Source organism: Rhinolophus sinicus, linkage group LG04 (assembly GCF_036562045.2).
Source record: "Rhinolophus sinicus isolate RSC01 linkage group LG04, ASM3656204v1, whole genome shotgun sequence".
In the NCBI taxonomy this organism is placed as follows: Eukaryota; Metazoa; Chordata; class Mammalia; order Chiroptera; family Rhinolophidae; genus Rhinolophus; species Rhinolophus sinicus.
Window position 1 is genome coordinate 150,885,234 of NC_133754.1, and position 20,760 is coordinate 150,905,993.

Here is a 20,760-nt window from a genome sequence, read left to right on the forward strand (position 1 = left end):
CTTCACCTTTATTCTGTGTCTTTTATTTAAGCTAAACAAATGTATGGAACAAAAATACAAATGATGATGATGATAATGATGATGTTAATGATAATAATTTTAAAGCCTGAATGTCAGAGTAGAAGGAACACAAAGGGGAACCTGAGAAAGAGTCAACACAAACATCACAATCTTGAAAGAGGTCTGCCCTATTTTAATTAGGGCTCAGGCATGAAAAGGAAGTGAGATTAAGGAATGGAAGAAGGAAGACTTCAGACAGAGCAGTCCAGATAATCCTAAAAAGAAGACTTCTAAGCAGGGCAACAAAGCAAGCTGATCTGTAATTCAAGGGATAGGCCAGCTTCTCAGGAAGCTCAATTAGATATAACAACACCAATATCCTCTGTTTAAAAGGAGCCAAGACCAGGAGAGTTTATTCAAAGAAGAACTGGGCAGGTGATGAGGTTTGGAGAATGCGGATAGCCACTTGGACTTCAATCTTATATCACCCATAAGCAAAGACCCAAGAAGTCTATGGTTAGCCTAAGAAACATCTAGCAACAGACATCTAAGACCTCAGTCTCTGAGAGGTCCTGAGGAGGAGCAACCATAGGGACTGAGCAGAAGGCCAGATACTGGGTGGCTATGAAATCAAGATCCCAGTGGGAAGAGATGCAAGATACAATCCTGAAATGTTAACATACACATACAGCTATAGAAGTTTTCTGTTTCCCTGGTGCTGGACTGGGTCTAGAGCTTGATGACAGTTAAATAACAACAGCAACATAGCTGGATCTGAGGACAAAGTATCAGGCAGTTTTCATAAGAAAATAGCTTGGAAAGGGAGGCTGCTGCTCTCCCACTTTCCAAGTTTCTTCTTTTCTCCCTTTCCTTTCACTCCATTCTCCCTCCTGTAATTTTCCATCTATCAAAGAGACTAACTAGCATTGTGTAGACAGATCTGAGGTGGTTCCAGGAACTCCTGTTTAGAATTGGGCCAATTGCTTTACCTCTTTATGCCTCATTTCCTTATTTCTATAATTATGATTATAATATCTACTTTAAAAGTTGTGGTAAGGGCTCATCAAAATGATATATTTAGGAGATTTAACCCAGAGCCAGGCACAGAAAATTTTCAATAAATATTTGCTTAATTAATTAATTCAAAGTGATGTAAATTAAGTTGCAATCTCTTGGTAAATGATCACTAATAGAAATATCTGAGCTAATCCAGGTATCTTTTTTATCCCCACATGTAAGAGTCAGTTATTGTGAACAAATCATTGTAATATTTTAGTCTTTCTTGGCTAGTTTTTTACTTCACAACACTTAACTTGAAACTTTTACTCTGCTTACAGCATTGTTACTTATCATTTTCAAATGCCTAACCTCATGCATAAAGCAGCAGAACATCATGCTATTACTCCTTGGGCATGTGGGATTCAGGAACAGTGGTCCAGACTTTGACAGGGATGCCCAGACACTTAGCAACCAACATAGCATCAAGGTTCACATATCCAGAGTACCACTAGTACAATTAAGCCACAGAATCTGTCTATTTCTGATATTTGATATTTGTCAATTTCCTTGCTGTCATCCTGAATTCACATGTTTCCAGTCTCTCCTGATATATGTCTTCTCAACCAGAAACATCCACAATCAGGTATACAAATTCTAAATGATATTTCTGACTAAGTGGTCTCCAATAGCTTAACTGCATATCCAATTAGAAAAAGAGGTCACCGCAATATATTAGGTTGGTGCAAAAGTAATTATGGTTTAAAAGGTTTAAAATAATTGCAAAAACTGCAATTACTTTTGCACTAACCTACTATATATGCTATATGTACTACTATTAAACTTCAACACACATTATTTATTGTTAACAGAGGTGGATGTAAAACTTTGTTTCAATAAATTTTCCTTAGGATTTGTTAAATTAATTGGCCATCTTCTGGACAGATATAACTAGATAGCCATTGTTTTTAATTTCCGGTGTGGTTGCCAAAAAGCTACTGCTGGATCTATAGCTTCCATGTGTTTATTTATTGTTTGTATTTTTCTACTGTTTTTCAATCCATGGATTTAAGACCATTTTCCATTTTGTTAAGTAAAATGTGCTTAGAATTAATAAACAAAGAAGCAGTCATGACATTTGATCAATCCCTCCAAAACAAGGGACTCCCGTCTGCCCTCACAGAACTTCATGAACGACTTGTGACCAGCTCACACAGTGACCAGATGAGTATGCCAGTTCCAATCCATATATTAAATACTAATGAAGTTCAAGTTATTTTTCATATGAGCTAGAAATTGCAATAGAAGCTCTAGTATTTGTTCCCACCCCCTAATGGATTGTCCCGCTCACTCCATTGGCTATACTCCCTCAAACCCCGTCAGAGCTTATGAATGGATATGAATGCTTTACCTAAAGTAACATATACTTCAAACACATACAAACACATTTTGGGAGCAATACAAATAGTTTTATGGGAATCCACTTAAAAAAAATTAACTGATAAGAATCCCAAACAAGAAATCCTGAATTGTGTAAGGACATGATTTATAACTGTGCCAGGGGCTCATGGGCACACACACATGAACAAAAAAGAAGCTGAAAAGAATGTTGACTTGAGCCCATCATTAATGGAAAAAGGAAGAAGTTTTGCTGGGGCAGCAGCAATCAGCCACCTCTTTGAACATCTTCCATATGTATCATACTTAGAATGATGTATTGGTTCTCCAGGCTTGGCTTTGCCTTGGCCTGCTGTGTGTGGCATCGTGTGATATTTATGGTGTGTCTGGACCTGATGTGTTTGTCAGAGTCATCCTTCTCAAACTAGACCTGGTGGTATTGACTCATGATTTCCACAATAGTAATAGAAGAATGATAAATGGAGCCTCGGAAAAGAGCCCACTCACTATCTCCACTGTCATTTTTCGGTAAAAGAAGACAGTTTTAAAAGGGCTGTTTCAATCACATCCTGAATCTATTTGCTAGAAAGTAATGTTTCATTCATCAGAGTGTTGGTTTGAATTATCTTGTTGATTTGGAAATAAATTTATAAACAGCCAACCAACACTTACAAATTCTTTCAATCCTTTCCCCCACAAATATTTTATTTACATTTTGGGGAAGTTCATGCTCTACTTTGCATATATATATTCATAATTTCCATCTCTTTCCCACCCTTTCTGGTTTCAAAGAATGAATAAAATATATCTCAGTGTTCCACCTCTACTTGGAGAGATTTATGAATACCCATAAGGATTACTGTGGTATATATTCCCCATTTCAATACTATTTCCCATGTCTACGAAAATTAAATATGGTAAGATTTATTTATAAGTGTGTGGGAAAGCCAAATAATATTTTTCTATAAAAAAAGAACTTTGTAGTTTATTAATGAAGTGGTAATGTGTGTGAGTGTGTGTGTGTGTTGTACATGAAATCACACTTAAATGTTCTCCACTAAGTTGGAGATAAGGAAACTTAGAAATGACTTAGCCTTTTGGATACAATTTAAACTACAAACTGCCAGAATTAAGAGTGCCCTCTTATTGTTACAACATAAAATAGGCAATAATGAAGCAGAGAAGAAATATGCCAAATTATCTCACAGAAAAAAAAAATGTTTCTCAGACCAGAACAATATTGATTACATCAACATAATTAAAAATAGAATATGTTCATACAAATGGGCTTTGGTCAATGAAGAATATTAAATAAATATAATCACAGGAACATGTTTCTAATTCCTTTCTTCACTATTCAAGATGGGTGGAGCTAGGCATATTTCTCTAGAAGGTTAAGAGTTTTTGTTGCAGAAGCAGACACAGCCAATATGTAGAGCTTGCTGTCTCAAAGATTTTATCCAGAAGCCTATTCTCACGTCCTTAAATTTTGTACAGCTTTATTGAGTTATAATTACATATCATGACAGTCACCCATTCTAAGTGTACAGTTGAATGATTTTTAGTAAATTTATGCAGTTGTGTAATTGTGACTACAATCCAGTTTTAGAACATTTCCATCACTAAAAAAGTTTTTTTGTTTGTTTGTTTTGGTGCCCATTTGTAATTAATTCCCACTCATACTCTCAGACCCAGACAACCATAAATCTGTTTCTGGTTTCTATTTATTTTTCAGATTTGCCTTTTCTGGAAATTTCATATAAATGAAGTCATATAATATATAGTCTTTTGTAGTGAGCTTCTTTCACTTAGCATAATGTATTTGAAATTCCTCCCTGTTGTTGTAGGTATCAAATCACTTTTTAATTGCTGAATAGCATTCTGTTGTATACCTCCAAGGATGGCAAACACATAGGGCAGACTGAGCAGGCACCAGAGCCTCAGTAAAGCAAATCCCACTGTGTAGTGTCAGCTGCTGCAAAACAGCTCCTCAACTGTAGTCATGCCCAGTCCTCACAACAAATCAGCCTGAGAATAAATCCTGCCTATTGACATGAAAACAGCAATCAACTACAACAGTACACACACAATGTACACAAGGTACACACCTGGAGTAACTGGCTCAGGGGTCCAGGAAGACTGTACCACTTGGTCTTACAGGACACGCATTACAGAAGGCCACTCAACTAAGACCAGGAGGCATAGCAAGCCTACCTAATACATAGAAACAAACACAGGTAGGCAGCCAAAATGGGAAGACAAAAAAAAAAAAAAAATGTGACAAATAGAAGAAGTAAACAAAATGGAGCCAAGCAATCTCCAGATGCAGAGTTCAAAACACTGGTTATAAGGATGCTCAATGAACTCAGGGAGAACTTCAACAAAGAGATAGGAAACACAAAAATAAAACAAAACAAAACAAAACAAAAGTCAGAAATAAAGAATACAATAACTGAAATGAAGAATACATTAGAGGGAATCAACAATAGATTAGACAAAGCAGAGGACTGAATCAGTGATTTAGAAGATGACATAGTAGAAAACACCCCATCAGAATAGCAAAAAAGAAAAAAGAATTTTAAAAAATGAGAATGGTTTAAGGGGTCTCTGGGACAACATCAAGTGTACCAGTATTCACGTCATAGGCATACCAGAAGGAGAAGAGAGAGAACAGGAATTGAAAACCTATTTGAAAAAATAATGATGGAAAACTTCCCTAACCTGGAGAAGGAAATAAATATACAACCCCAGGAAGCAGAGCGTTCCAAAGAAGATGAATCCAAAGAGGCCCACTCCAAGACACATCATAATTAAAAGGCCAAAGGTTAAAGACAAAGAAAGAATCTTAAAAGCACCAAGAGAAAAGCAGTTGTTTACCTAAAGGGAGCTCCCATAAGACTGTTAGCTGATTTCTCAACAAAAACTTTGCAGGCCAGATGGGATTCGCACACAATATTCAAAGTGATGAAAAACAAGGACCTACAACCAAGATTACTCTACCCAACAAACCTATCATTTAGAATTGAAGGACAGATAACGAGGTTCCCAGACAAGAAAAAGCTAATGGAGTTCATCAATACAAAACCCGAAATACAAGGAATCTTAGAGGGACTTCTTTAAGAAGAATACCAACAACAACAAAAGACAAATATATGAATAATAAAATGGCAATAACTATATATCTATCAACAATTGCTTTAAATGTAAATGGATTAACTGCTCTAATCAAAAGATAGAGTGGCTGAATGGATATCAAAACAAGACCCATACACATGCTGCCTATAAGAGACTCACTTCAGATCAAAAGACACATGCAGACTAAGAGTAAAGAGATGGGAAAAAAAATATTTCATGAAAATGGAAACAAAAGCAAAAACAAAAAAGCTGTTATAGAAATACTCATAGCAAACTAAATAAGCTTTAAAACAAAGGCTATAACAAGAGACAAAGAAGGACCCGGTAATCCCACTTCTGGATATTTATTTGAAGAAATTCAAAATGCTTCTTTGAGGGGACATGTGCTTACATATGTTCATTGCAGCATTGTTTACAACGGCTAAGATGTGGAGGCAGCCTAGGTGTCCATCAATGGATTAAAGGATAAAGAGGAGGTGGTACATAAATACAATGGAATATTGCTTGGCCATGGAAGGGAATGGGTTCTTGCCATCTGTGGCAGCATGGATGGACCTAGAGGGTATTGTGCTGAGTGGAGTATGTCAGACACCGAAAGCCAGGCGTAATGTGATTTTGCTTATATGTGGAATCTAAAGAACAAAATTAACAAGCAAACAAAACAGAAACAAACTCAAAGATACAGAGAATGTTTTCATGGTTGTCAGATGGGAGGGGGTCTGGGGTTGATGGAAAAGGTGAAGGAATTAAGAAGCACACATTTGTTTTTATAAAGTAGTCATGGAGATATAGGGTATAGCATAAAAAACATAGTCAATAATATGGTAATAACTATGTATGGTGTCAGATGGGTACTAGCTGTACCAGGGTGATAGATGGGAGGAGAGTTGGACAAGGTGAAAAAAAGTTGAAGGGATTAAGAAGTATAAATTGGTAGTTACAAAATGGTCATGGGGATGTAAAATAAAGGATAGGGAATATAGTTAGTGATATGGTAATAACTATGTATAGTGCCAGGTGGGTACCAGATTACTCAGGAGAATCACTTCTTAAATTATATAAATGTCTAACCACTATGCTGTACACCTGAAATTAATACCGGAGGTGCCAAAAAATGTATACAAGTGGACACTTTGGTCAATGTTGCTCAAGCAGTAGTTCGCCATAATCAGAAGTGCCTGGACACTGAATTGAACACCTCTTGTAATTACAGAAGTCAAACGTGACTTGTAGTCATCTTTTTCATCTTTCGTTATCAGTATGTATTGAGAATTACAATTTTAATACAGTTTTCCTTTCTTAAAATGTGTATACATTTTTTGGCACCTTCTGTATAAAATAATATTGAATGCCAACTGTAATTGAAAACTTAAAAAGGAGGGACGTGAATGGACATAAGAGGTTCAAATTTCCAGGTATAAAACAAATAAGTCATTTGGATGTAATGTATAATATAGGGAATGTAGTCAATAATATTGGTATAGTATGGTACAGTGTTAGATTGTCGCTGGACTTAACATGGTGATCACTTCTTTAGGTATATAAATGTTGAATAGCTATTGCGTATCCCTGAAACTAATATAATACTATAGGTTAGCTATATTTTAATAAAAATCTTTAAAAATTGAAAGCTTCCTTATGCTACATTACAGCTCATCCCTTCCTCTGTTTTTGCCCCAGGCAAGCACCAATCTGAGTTTTATCACTAGAAAATCTGAAATGTTCTAGAATTTTATATAATAGAATCAATCAGTTGATGGACATTTGGGTTGTTTTTGTATATTGTGAATAAATATTGCTATGAAAGTTCACATACAGGTTTTTGTATAGCCATGTATACTTTCACTTCTCTTGGATATACACCTAAAAGTGGAATGGCTGAGTAATATGGTAAGTGTGTGTTAAAACTTTAACAAACTTCCAGTTTTCCAAAGTAGTTGTAGCATTTTATGTTACCATAAGTGGTATATGAGTGTTCCAGTTGCTCCACATCTTTGTTAACACTCAGCATTGTCAGTCCTTTTCATCTTAACCATTCTAATGGGTGCATTGGCGATATCTTGTGATTTAATTTTCATTTTTTGATATTTAATGGTGTTAACCATCTTGCTTTGCATATTTTCTTTTTTTTTCTATTGACTTTAAAGCTCCCTGAGTACTCTCCTTTCCGGATCCACGCTGTCACTACTATTATTCTAAGGTATCACCTTCACTGCACCTACTACTTAATCCTTTGAGTGCTGGGAATACTACTTCCTCTATTCTTACTGGTTTATGCTGGTCTTTTGGATTAGTTTTTAGATTTATGCTACTCTTTTCACCTTTTTTTTTAATTTTTATTTTTCAATTAGAGTTGATATTCAAAGTTATATTAGTTTCAGGTGTACTACATAGTAGTTAGACATTTACATAATTTCCAAAGTGATCCGTCTGGTAAGTCTAGTACCCGCCTGACACTATACATAATTATTACAATATTATTGACTATATTCCCTATGCCGTACTTTACATCCCATGACTATTTTGTAACTATCAATTTGTACTTCTTTTTTTAAGTTTATTGGCATGACAATTGTTAGTAAAATTACATAGATTTCAGGTGTATAATTCTGTATTACATCATCTATAAATCCCATTGTGTGTTCACCACCCAGGGTCAGTTCTTCCATCACTATATATTTGATCCCCCTTACCCTCATCTCCCACCCTTTTACCCCCTTACCCTCTGGAAACCACTGAACTATTGTCTGTGTCTATGAGTTTTTGTTTCTCATTTGTTTGTCTTCTTCTTTTGTTATTTTTGGTTTATATACCACATATCAGTGAAATCATATGGTTCTCTGCGTTTTCTGTCTGACTTATTTTGCTTAGTATTATACTCTCAAGATCCATCCATGTTGTCACAAATGGTCCTATTTCATCTTTTCTTACAGCCAAATAGTATTCCATTGTATATATATATACCACAACTTCTTTATCCATTCATCTATCAAAGGACATTTTGGTTATTTCCATGTCTTGGCCACAGTAAATAAAGCTGCAATGAACATTGGAGCACACGTGTCTTTATGTATAAATGTTTTCAGAGTTTTGGGGTAGATACCCAGGAGAGGGATTGTTGGGTCATATGGTAATTCTATTCATAATTTTTTGAGGCACCTCCACACTGCCTTCCATAACAGCTGCACCAGTCTGCGTTCCCACCAACAGTGTATGAGGGTTTCTTTTTCTCCACAGCCTCTCCAACACTTATTACTATTTGTCTTATTAATGATAGCCATTCTGACTGGGGTGAGGTGATATTTCATTATGGTTTTTATTTGCATTTCTCTGATGATTAGTGATGTTGAGCATTTTTTCATATGTCTATTTGCCATTTGTATGTCCTTTTTGGAGAAATGTCTCTTCAGGTTGTCTGCCCATTTTTCAACTGGGTTGTTTGGTGTTTTTTTTTGTTGCTGTGTTTCATGAGTTCCTTGTATATTTTGGATATTAGCCCCTTCTCAGAGGCACAGTTTGCAAAAATCTTCTTCCATTCAGTTGGTTGCCTCTTTATTTTGTCTATGGTTTCTTTTGCTGTTCAGAAACTTTTAAGTTTGATATAGTCCCATTCATTTATTTTAGCTTTTACTCCCTTGCCTTTGGAGTCAAATCCATTAAATGCTCTTTGAACCCAAGGTCCATAAGTTTAGTACCTATGTTTTCTTCTATGCAGTTTATTGTGTCAGGTCTTATGCTTAAGTCTTTGATCCATTTTGAATTAATTTTGATACATGGTGACAGATAGCAGTCCAGTTTCATTCTTTTGCACGTGGCCTTCCAATTCTCCCAGCACCATTTATTGAAGAGGCTGTCTTTTCTCCACTGTATATTTTTTGCTTCTTGGTCAAATATTATCTGTCCATATTTATGTGGTTTTATTTCTGGGTTCTCAATTCTATTCCATTGGTCTATGTGTCTGTTTTTCTGCCAATACCATGCTGTTTTGATTATTGTAGCCCTGTAGTACAAGCTAAAGTCAGGGAGTGTGATACCTCTGATATTGTTCTTTTTCCTTAAGATTTATTTAGCTATTCGGCGTCTTTTGTGGTTCCAAACAAATCTGATGATTTTTTGTTCTACTTCTTTAAAAAATGCCATTGGGATTTTGATGGGGATTGCATTAAATCTGTCTATTGCTTTGGGTAATACGGTCATTTTAACTATGTTGATTCTTCCAATCCATGAGCACGGAATGTCTTTCCATTTCTTTGTGTCTTCTTCAATTTCTTTTTAAAATGTCTTATAGTTTTCAGCACATAGGGCTTCCACATCCTTAGTTAAGTTTATTCCTAGGTATTTTATTCTTTTTGCTGCAATTGCAAAGGAATTTTCTTTAATTTATTTTTCTGAGATTTCATTGTTAGTATATAGGAATGCAATGGACTTTTGTACGTTGATTTTGTAGCCAGCAACTTTACTGTATTCGTTGATTGTTTCTAATAGCTTTTTGGTGGAGTCTTTAGGGTTTTCTATATATAGCATCATGTCATCTGCAAAGAGTGACAATTTAACTTCTTCATTCCCAATTTGGATGCCTTTTATTTCTTTCTCTTGCCTGATTGCTCTGGCAAGGACTTCCAACACTATGTTGAAAAGCAGAGGTGATAGGGGACAGCCCTGTCGTGTTCCTGAACATAGAGCAAAGGGCTTCAGTTTTTCACCATTAATTATGAGATTAGCTGAGGGTTTGTCATATATGGCCTTTATTATGTTAAGGTATTTTCCTTCTATACCTATTTTATTAAGTGTTTTAATCATAAATGGATGTTGTATCTTGTCAAATGCTTTTTCTGCATCAATTGATATAATCATATGATTTTTGTCCTTTATTTTGTTTATGTGATGTATCACATTGGTGGATTGGTGGATGTTGACCATCCTTGTGCCCCGGGGATGAACCCCACTTGGTCGTGATGAATAATCTTTTTAATGCATTGTTGTATTCGATTTGCTAGAATTTTGTTTAGGATTTTTGCATCTGTATTCATCAGAGATATTGGTCTGTAGTTTTTTTTGTGTTGTCCTTACCAGGTTTTGGTATCAGGGTAATGTTGGCCTCATAAAATGAGTTAGGGAGTACTGTTTCTTCTTCAATTTTTTGGAAGAGTTTGAGCAAGATTGGTATTAGATCCTCTTTGGTAGAATTCACTAGTGACACCATCTGGTCTAGGACTTTTGCTTTTGGGAAGGTTTTGGATGACTGATTCAATTTCGTTACTGGTGATCGGTCTGTTTAGATTTTCCAGTTCTTCATGGTTCAGCCTTGGAAGGCTATATGTTTCTAAGAACTTGTCCATTTCTTCTAGGTTATTGAATTTGGTGGCATATAGTCCTTCATAGTATTCTTGGATGATCCTTTGTATTTCTGTGGTGTCCGTGATAACTTCCCCTTTTTCATTTCTGATTTTTTAAATTAGAGTCTTCTCTCTTTTTATCTTAATGAGTCTAGCCAAGGGTTTGCCAATTTTGTTAATCTTTTCAAAGAACCAGCTCTTTGAAACATTAATTTTTTCTACTGTCTTTTTGTTCTCTATTTCATTTAGTTCTGCTCTGATTTTTGTTATTTCCTTTCTTCTGCTGACCTTGGGTTTCATTTGTTCTTCTATTTCTAGTTCTTTAAGGTGTAACATGAGGTTATTTATTTGAGATTTTTCTTGTTTCTTGAAATAGGCCTGTAATGATATAAATCTCCCTCTTAAAACGGCTTTCTCTGCATCCCAAAAATTTTGGTAGGATGTATTTTCATTGTCATTCTTTTCTATGTATCTTTTGATTGCTCCTCTAATTTCTTCTTTGACCCAGTCATTCTTTAAAAGTATGTTGTTTAATCTCCATATATTTGTGTTTTTTCCTGCTTTCTTTTTGCAGTTGATATCCAATTTCAAAGCCTTGTGATCAGAGAATATGCTTGGTATGATTTCAATCTTCTTAAATTTGTTGAGGCTGATTTTATGTCACATATATGGTTTATCCTTGAGAATGTTCCATGTACACTAGAAAAGAATGTATAGTCTGATGTTTTAGGATGAAGTGCTCTATATATGTCAATTATGTCCATTTCATCTAATGTGTCATTTAGGGCTGCTATTTCGTTATTTATTTTCTGTTTGGATGACCTATCCATAGCTGTCAATGATGTATTTAAGTCCCCTAGTATAATTGTATTTTGGTCAATTTCTCCCTTTAGTTCTGTTAGTAGTTGCTTGGTATATTTCGGTGCTCCCTGTTTGGGGCATAAATATTGATGACTGTTATGTCTTCTTGTTCTATAGTCCCCTTTACCATTATGAAATGTCCATCTTTGTCTCTTGTTATCTTTTTCACCCTGAAGTCTGTTTCATCTGATATCATTATGGCTACACCTGATTTTCTCTGGATACCATTTGCTTGGAGTGTCAATTTCCACCCTTTCACTTTGAGTCTATGCTTGTCCTTGTAGCTGAGATGTGTCTCTTGGAGACAGCATATGGTTGGGTTTAGTTTTTTGATCCAATCTTCTACTCTGTGCCTTTTTATTGGTGAGTTCAGTCCATTTACATTTAGGGTGATTATTGATATGTGAGGATTTCCTATCATTCTATCTTCAGTTTTCTGGTAAATCTGTGTCTCCATTGTTTATTTGCCTTTTTGGTATTGCCTGTTATTTCTGTGTGGTGGTATTCTACAACGTTTCCCTCTGTTTATTCGTTTATTACAGTATATATTTCAGTTCTCGATTTTTTTGACTGGTTACCCTTAAGTTCTTGTAAAAGAAAGTTTGATATTTAGAGTATTCCATTTTCTTCAGCACGCTTACTCTCTCCATTCCCATATTCCGGTTCAGGCCTTTACTCTCCCCCTTTTTATGTTTTGGTTGCCACAAATTGTCCCTGTTGATGGTGGTCGAATAGCCTCCTTTAGTATTTCTTGTAGTGCAGGTCATGTATTAGAAAATTCCCTCAGCTTCTGTATGTCTGGAAAGGTCTTTATTCCTCCTTCATATCTAAAGGATATCTTTGCTGGGTATATTATTCTTGGCTCATAATTTCTCTCTTTCAATAGTTTGAATATTTGGTTCCATTCCCTCCTGGCTTGTAGAGTTTCTGCTGAGAAATCTGATGATAATCTAATGGGCTTTCCTTTGTAGGTTACTGTCTTCTTTTCCCTGGCTGTCTTGAGGATTGTTTCTTTGTCGTTGATTTTAGACAGCTTCAATACAATGTGCCTTGGAGAAGCCCGTTGGAATTGAGGTAATTAAGTGTTCTATTTGCTTCTTGGATTCGAGGATCCAATTCTATCCACAAGTTTGGGAAGTTCACATTGACAATTTGTTTGAATATATTCTCTGTTCCCTTCTCTCTTTCTTCTCCTTCTGGTATGCCCATTATTCTTATATTGCTCTTTCTGATGGAGTCAGAAAGTTCTTGTAGAGTTCTTTCATTTCTTTTAAGTCTCAAGTCTCTTTCTTCTTCCATCCATGTAATGTCCAAGTTTCTATCTTCGATGTCACTGATTCTTTCCTCCATCTGGTCAACTCTAGTTCCTAAGCTGGCTATTTCATTCTTAATTTCTTCTATTGAGTTCTTAATCTCCAGAAATTCTATTTGGTTCTTTTTTAAAATTTCAATCTCTTTCATAAAATGCTCATGTTGTTCTTTGATTGTGTTTCTGAGTTCATTAAACTGCCTTTCTGTGTTTTCTTGCATCTCGTTGAGTTTTTTCAGAACTGCAATCTTGAATTCTCTGTCATTTAAGTCACATATTTCCATATCTTTAAGTTCCTTTTCTGGAGACTTTTCACTTTCTTTCTGAGCTGTCTTGTTGCCTTGGTTATTCATGGCAATTACTGATTTATTATTTCTCTTCCTAGACATCTACAGGAGTGGCTTCTGCAACAGGTTGATAGGAAGAGGTCTTTGTTTTGTTTTCCAGCACTTGTTGGTAGAATGTTTTATTTTCTCTCCGACTGCAGCCTTTTTTTTCTCTCTCACATGGTAGTGCTGTTTACTCTGCACTATTCCAGCTTCTCACACAACAGGGGGATTCCCTGGGAGACAGGCTTCTCTTCTGTTAATAGTTCTCCTAGGTCACAGGGCACAGTGCCCGTGTGGGTATGCGGAGAGCTTTTGAAGTTCCAAAGCTCCTCTTGCACCAGATTCAGAGCCCGTATGTTTCAGCAGTTCTGTTTACTCCTGCAGGGATCCGCCCAGATAGGTGGGGTCAGGGGCAGGGTGAGTTGTGAGAGGTGGCCCAGAGCAATGGCGGTGACCACCACCACAGCCGGTCCTGCTTCCACAGCTCCCTCCCCTTTGCCAGAACTAGTTGGGCTGCAAATCTGTGTCTGTGGTCCACAGTTCTCAGAACAGCAAATATTCTGTTCTTTTGATCTGACACTGCTACTGTTCCACTTCTAGCACCGGGCAGGTGGGGGCAGGGCAAGCTCTGGGAGAGTAGGGAGGGGGCGGCTAGTCTCAGTGCCTAAGGCTTCTGTTCTCTGCTTGGCAGTGAGGGCTTAAACCACTGTTTTCAGCCTTCTTCCCTCAGTCTTTGCTCCGAGGTCTCTGCTGTGAGCGTTGGTTTCAGCCGTGTTATATGCTGTCCCCTCAGCCCTGTTGGCCATAAACGGAGCCCTAGCAGTCCAAGTTCTTCCCTCTCCCGCAGCTGTGGAAGTTCCAGGATGCAGTGAGCTTGGAACACTGAGCTAGGTCTGGGTCCTGTGCTGCGCAGCTCTGTCTCCGCATTTCTCCCTTCCCTCCTCCCCCGCTCGCGCGATTCACCCACCTTTAGGTGAACTCAGTAGTGGGCCTCTTTGTCTTTCCTGTCTGCTGTGCAGGGAGTCCTTTGTGGAGTTACAGTTGTTCCATTTGTTGTAAATTCCAGGGGATATTTACAGAGGCTCACCTCACGCCACCATTTTGATGATGTCTCCCCAATTTGTACTTCTTAATCCCTCACCTTTTCACCCAGTCTCCCAACCTCCCTCTCATCTGGCAACCATCAGTTTGTTTTCTGTATGTATAAGTCTGTTTTATTTGTTGTTTATTTTGCTCTTTAGATTCCACATATAAGAGAAATCATATTGTATTTCTCTTTCTCTGTCTGACTTATTTTACTTAGCATAATACCCTCTAGGTCCATCTACTTTGTTGCAAATGATAAGATTTTGCTCTCCTTTTGGCCCAGTAATACTCCATTGTATATATGTACCACAGTTTCTTTATCCAATCGTCTATTGATGGGCACTTATGTTGCTTCCATAACTTGACGGTGGTAAATAACGCTGCAGTGAACATAGTGGTGCATATACCTTATGACCCAGCAATTCCACTGCTGGGCATTTATCTGAACAAATCCAAAACACTAATTCAAAAAGATATATGCATCCCTATGTCCTTTTCACCCTTGATACATGTCACATAACTCTGGAGAAGATCTCTTTAAAAGGCACTTTGTTTCATGAGATGAGGATTTCACTCATTGTATAAATTAATTCATCTGGAAGATAATTTTGTCAATTTTTTAATAAGTTCAAGATATCAGACTAAAATATGCAAGCTATACATAGCTTGGGATATCCTAAACTAATCACTTAGCTTCTTAGTCAAGCCAATAATAATGACCTTCTGCCTACTTCCTATGGATTTGCTGTAAAAATTGAGTTAAAGGAACTTAAATGTGCAAACAAATGTACCATAGTTAAGCTATGTAAGGTAAATTATAGAGTTAGCAATTTAGTCTTAAAATAAAATGAATATTTAAAATATTTGCCTGAAGGTGCATTAAATTTAAAAGCATCTGTTTTCCTCTATGAATTCATAATTAAAATGATAGTAATCAGAGTGAAGAAATTCTGAAAAGTGAAAATATACCTCAAATTATCTTGTATTGACAAAATATGTATTGTGATTGGTAAAATTCACAACATTCACCTGAGAAACTTACTCAGTTGTCTAAAAAGCTGGAGGCATTTATTTTACTGAGCTGGACACACTCCATGACTCTCCATGAATATTTGTTTCCATGTTGTGTGGCAAGAAGAAAAAAAGAAAACATCTTTCTTTTCATCCTAATGTTTTAAAATACTTGATTATGAAAAGTGTTTATAAACATATAAATGTTTTTAATTAATATATGCACATTAGTGCATATGCATAATTTTTAAATGTGTGTTTTAGCTATGAAAATATATCTGTATTGGTTGCCAGATGGGAGGGTGGTTGAGGGGATGAATGAAAAAAGAGAAGGGATTAAGTTGTATAAATTGTCAGTTATAAAAACAATCATGGGGACGTAAAGTACAGCATAGGGAACATAGTCAATGATATTGTTTATTTATAGAGTTTGGATTAAATTGGCCATTGTTTTTAGAAATTGATGGGGAAACTGAGGTACAGAAAGGTTATGTGATTTTCTAAAGCTTAAAGAGCCAGCGAGTAATAGAGCTAGAACTAAAAACCAAAGTCTTCTGACTCCCTTTATGAGAACAAAATTAGTCAAATGAGTGTGCTAGAGCATGCAGACTAGAAATCAAATTGCTTGAATAATTACATTAATTAGTGACCTTTTCTTACTTATGTTAGTATTATACATTGCAAGTTGCCACCGCTAGAGTTTACCCAAGAAATATTCAGTGTAGGTGTTATAAACATAAACTACGTAGCTATTAGCCTTTCCTTGGGGAGCTTACAGTGTTGTAGGTATGTTTCTCCATGAATATACAAATAATACAAGGGCAAATCATGAGAGAGGTCTGTAAATAAAATGGTGTGGAAATTTAGTGTGGGTGTTGAGGACGTGCCAGTATGCTTCTTTATGCCATCTAGATCAACACTGTGCTTATATATTAACATTAATATTTAACATTAAATATTATATTATAGTTAAATCAATTTAAATGTTTAGAAATGTTAATACGAATGCATGTTTAACTGATGTGGAAACTATACATCCTATGATGCTGCAATAAACTAAGCAATTGCTCCTTGAAAGAGGCATTATGTTCTTTTCAACTTTGTATTCCTGGTGTATAACACAGTCTCCACTACATAGTAAGTACCCAAGACATGTTAATAAATGAGTGAATGGATGGAGATTTCTAATATTTTCAGTGTTCTGTCTCTCCTGAACAACAAGCATTGCAGGCAGTCTAGATTTTGGACACCTAGGAAAATCTAAGAACTACTTTTCCTTGTAAGCCCTGTAGGTCAAACCCAACTAATAGTTTCTATGTATAACACAAGAAAAATTTACATCTTGGGGTCCCTACAACTTCATGAATCTACCACCAGTGAACACATGGAGTTGCTTTTATCTGTATGCACTGGAGCCCTAAAGAATGGTGTTATAAATCCACTAGTATCACAAATGCAATGAATTTGGTATTCATAGATGAGCCTTTTACTTCCATTGTTCCACAAAGCAGGCATTATACAGGTACAGGTTGGATTTTAATAGTTTATTCATGACTCTCCAAAGGAGCAGTTTGAGTTACATAGAAAGGTTTATTAATACAAACAATAGGATCAGGTTCACTATCAGAAATGAGAAACAAAATATATTGCAAAGATTAAGAGAAAGTAAGGTTGTCAATTTGTCGATATTAACAAGAGATGGGCTTGTTTTCTCAAATAAAACCAATATGTGAAAAAAGATCTTGGAGCAATGTGGCAGAACTTTTTGTGGACTTCTCTCTCCAGTACAATCACCGAGACAATTCATCTATCAAATGGATGAATTGAGGATTTGGACATTCTCACTCCAAAATTCAATGGTGAAAATCTACTATATTACAGATTCATCTGGCAGGAACAGCTTCAGTGAGCCTTTGACACTCTAGGGGGTTTACATGCCCTCTAGTGATTTGTCATTTGTGAATCTCAAGGGGTTGGTTTTGGCTGGGATTTGAAGGCTAAAGTATTAGCGTGTATAATGCTACAAGCGAGCAATGGTGGACGGAGAATAATCAAGCTCAGTTGTGTGAAATGTAAAGGATCCAGGAAGCAGCCATGCTCAGCTGAGTGAAGTGAAGCAAAAGCATAAACAGGATGGCATCTGGGTAACAACCCTAAGGAAATGAAGAGTGACCTCCATGGTTCCAGATTGCTTCCAAACAGATTTCCCTCATAAGATTGTAAATCTGCTCTGCCCAGAGAGGTAGGGCTCAAATTAAACTACTCACCGAAATATGACATCAAGTGTCTTAGCTCCTAATTACATTCTCCCATCAGAAAACAAAGACTAAGAAATAAGCGTCCATATATTGATAACCTGTATTCCTTGTTGAAAATCAAGATCTACTCCTAATTACAGTGGGTCCATTGCCTGGAGTAAAATAATTCATTTGTTAGTGGGTTCACAATGTTATTTAAGAAACTTCACCAGGACACAATGGATAACACAGACATTGCTCCTTGTAATGCTAAATTAGTAAAAGCAAAAAAAAAAAAAAAAAAGAGCAAATAAAAGATGATATGACTTTCCTAATTTCACTGAAATGAATGTATTCTGTATGTGGCAGATTTACTTGGCAAAGAGAAAATTTTTCTCATCACTCAACTCAAATATTAAGGACTTGGAAAAGTATATTTTTTACTTTAAAAAATGACACAGAAAATATCTGGCCCTGACATTCAAGGAAGCAATAAGCAGGATTCTAATGTATTCCTAGCCTAATGAAAACATCAAAAGTGATATAAAAAAGATCATGTGTCTTGCCTGAGAGAACAATAAAGTAAAATTGCAATCAGTTGCTAAAGCTTAATCAATATAATCACATTGCAAAGTTTCTAGAGAGTGTTTTCTTTAATGAAAGTTGTGAGGTCACTAAACTCTGTTGGTTTCTCTGAATTACATCATCAGATCCTCTCAGAGACTGTGTTTATCATTTTCATTATCATAAACACAAGGCCAGTAATTTAAACATTTGTGGATAAGTTGACCGTTAAGGGAGTCAATAAAACAGTCTCATTTTTATGTTTCTCACATCTTTCAAAATAATACCAGTTTGGTGGTTCAGTATGTTGGAAAACGGATTATATATTTCTAAATGTTTCATTAGAGTATTCCATTAAGACAAATAAAAGCAAACACATAGTCACATCATTTTCTCAGTTTTATAGAAAAAAATTAGTTCCTGATCCTGAGTATGATAATGAATCCAATTATAATACTCCAGATTCTACTAATTAAAGATGGACTTAGATTTGAAAAACATCCCTTTCAAAAAATATTCCAGTCATTTTCATTTATAACCTTCATGTGGGGTGATGCTACCACAAAAAGCAGTGTTTTGAAATAAGGTTAAAGAAAGCAGATTGCAAATTTTAATTTTCCTCACTCCAATACAAATTCTAAAATAAATCCTTTCCATGAAACTTTTTTAAGCTCATGCCTTCAGTGTTAACCTTCTCCATGAAAAATGCATGTTCTTATCAAATTTGTTTACACGAAACAAATATAGGTAGTTAATATTAAAGAAGCAAAGCTCAAAAAATCAACAGAAGTGTGAAATATTTTAGGTATAATAGGAAGTTTAGTCTTTTATTTTTTCATTCCTATCCCTAAATTCCATTCCATCCATCAAATCCAAACACACAGTGAAGAAATGTATAGCTGACAAAAATCCGCTTCCTCTGTGAAAGAGACTATGCTTCTAGCATGGTCCTGCATAAATTACATTTTTCAAGATTCTGTGTGGTAAAAATAGGCCAGAGGTTACATCAGTCACAAACTGAGTGACATTAGGCAAGTCATTTAACCTCTCAGAATCTGTTTTCTCAATTGGGAAATTAGAATAATACACAGAGTTGTTTGAGGATTATATTAGATGATATATGTGAAGAGTCTGGAATAGAAGAAACATTCAATATATGATGGCCAAATGTGAACAAACAAATGAATATATCTAACTCCCCACTTCTCATGGGAAGTTAATAACAATTACATAGCCAAGCCAAAACACTTTTCAGAGTCAAACTCATCACCTCAAAAATTTTCACAAGAAAAAAAATGGAAAGACTAAAGTTGTATTATATATCCAACTAAATAATATATGAAAAAGAATCAAAGAAGTCTGAGAAAATAGTAATAAAGAAAAACTGAAGGCACAAAGAGTAAAAAACATATAGACAAAGGGTTAAACAGATCCAAGAGCTAATTATTTGGTGAAATATAATATGCAAATAAAATTATGAAAAATTTTATTGGAGCAAACTAGTTTTATTTCTAGGAGTAAAATAATTGTTAATAGACTCATCAATGTAATTCATTGCATTAATACATATTAAAGGAGAAAAAATCTGTCATCTGAATAGAGGCTAAAATGTTTTATAACATTCAACATTCATTCATATTAGTAAAAAAGAAGTCCTGGAACATTGGTAAAACTAAATAAATAAAGGGAGGTACTTAATTTTCTATAAAGCATATTCACAGTAAGCCTACAGCAAGCATCCTACTTACAGATGACATATTTAAAGCATTTCTCATTAAATTCAGAAACAAAGCAGAAACAATACACAAATGACCGCTTTCACCCTTCTATTGAACACTGTACTTATCCCAAATAATGCAATAAGATAATGATACAAGATGCAAAAATTATAAGGCAATAGATGAAAAGCACAAAATTGTAATTATTTGCAAATAATGTCGAGCTTCATAGAAAATGCAAAGAAACTCAGAGATGAACAATTAAAATCAAAAGAAGAAATGTAGCAAGTTAGTAGTATACAATATCAATATTAAAATATCCACATTTTTACCACTAAGAAAAAACAATTATTCAGTGTAATAACAAAAACAAAAGCTACTTCCTAAAACTACAAGAACTAGAAAGTACCTAGTAATAAATCTAATAAGAATCTGCAAAATCTTTCTAGAGAAAATTTTATTTAAAGACCTAATAGAAGACCTGAAGAATGAAGAGTTTATGGAAGAACTCAACATTTTCAGATACTATTTAAGCTCAAATTAATCTATAGAGACGAAATAGTTCTAATTATTTCAAGCGACTAGAATACAAAGATATGGCTCTAAAATTTAAATGGAAGAGTGCCAAATATTAAATACGTTAGAGATTATAAGAGAAAGAAATAAAAGTGATATTGATGTGATAATATAGGTCATCTCACTGTGGTAAGAAGCTAGTAGAACATCCTTCCTTGGCACAGAGACAAGAAAAATATAGCAATAATGAGAACATTTATTTGT